Consider the following 1457-nt stretch of genomic DNA (forward strand, 5'->3'; position numbering starts at 1 on the left):
TGGCCCGTTGGGGGATCGAACCCACGACCTTAGCGTTATTAGCACGACGTTCTAACCAACTGAGCTAACGGGCCGACTCAGACTCTTTTTAAGTCACAGACTTATTGCATTTCCACATGAAAGCGGGTGTTGTTGATGCAGATTTATCTTTCTTTTTTCAAAGTTGCTTTGTCTTGCTGTGTTCCTTTCTGTGAGATACGAGAGCGCACGAGATAAATGGGTTTTCAAAAGCGTACGTTCGGTGTATGTTTGATGACAGTGAAACAGTTCGAACTTCACTTGAAATGAAAAGGATATGCAGCATTAAAGAAAGGCAAATAAATACTGAGAACTGCACGCTATGGGACATAAGAAAAGGAAAGAAAATAATATAATAAAATTGAAAAAAAATATTGTGAATATAATAAATCTGATCTCTCAGATGGAAAACTGTGCATTAAATAAACGGAAAATAATACCTGTTGTTGCCAAATGATGAAATCAATCTTTACTTAAAACAAACAAATAAAAGACACACACACATAATTTTTAAAAAAAAGTCTGAAAGGTTTCAGATTTTAAATTACGTTCAAAAAGGTGGTTTTTTTTTTTTTTTTTTTTTTTTTTACATTTTGTGTGTTACCTTTATTTATTAAATATCATGTTCTTCGTACCTAAGCCATAAAATTAAGTTCAACACCAATATCTCAAAGTAATTTTAAAATGAGCATATCTTTAGAATTTCCAATACACAGTTTCGCGCAGTCTCGCGCAAAAAAAAAAAAAAAAAAAAAAAAAAAAAAATTCTGTGCAACATTGCCATTTTTCACTTTGAAATCCATGAGTTTGTTAATCAAAAGTTCGTTAAAGTTTTACAAAATAACACAAATCGATACAAAATAACACAATCGTTTTACAAATCGATGGTAAAACAAATTCCAAATTTCAAATTTGGGCTTCCAGATCCCCATATTCGCAGTAGGATTACGCCATTCAAAATTGGATAGTTCTAGGTACCGTTGTTTCATCACAATGCGAGAAACATACATACATTTACGAAGATTCGTCATTACTTAATTTCTTCAAATATAATACAGGGCGGTAATATTTAGTGGCAACAGTTCGAAAAATGAAACGGACATTCAGAGTGATTCGACGCAAAATTGCAAAACGAAAACAATAGTCCCTCACAGACAAAGCCCCTTTGGACTAAAAGATTATTTTTTAATTGTGTTTTAATCTTTTTTTAAATTATATAACAGTTTCGCCATATATTAGTTCACCAACTACGGGATATTCCCGAAAGAAGTTATCACTCTTTTAGTAGATTCCATCATTTTCGGAATTCGGAAGAATTTCGTTTCCAGTGATTAGCAGTCTTTAATTAATTTAATTAATATAATCTTAATGTAATAATCTTAATTAATAATTAAGCTATTGCTGTTGTTTCGGTATAATTTTGATAGGTGCACAACAAC

The 1457-nt window shown here is 31.7% G+C and overlaps 1 non-coding gene across 1 annotated transcript; it reads right to left on the bottom strand.

Moving 5' to 3' along the window:
- TRNAI-AAU (transfer RNA isoleucine (anticodon AAU)) lies at positions 1-74 on the bottom strand. The gene has a single exon. It is a non-coding gene; the product is annotated as a tRNA-Ile (tRNA).
- Between the last annotated feature and the right edge of the window lie 1383 nt (positions 75-1457).

The sequence above is a fragment of the Stegodyphus dumicola genome, chromosome 3 (genome assembly GCF_044657685.1).
Source record: "Stegodyphus dumicola isolate Sdum_Otavi_A_Nest chromosome 3, ASM4465768v1".
In the NCBI taxonomy this organism is placed as follows: Eukaryota; Metazoa; Arthropoda; class Arachnida; order Araneae; family Eresidae; genus Stegodyphus; species Stegodyphus dumicola.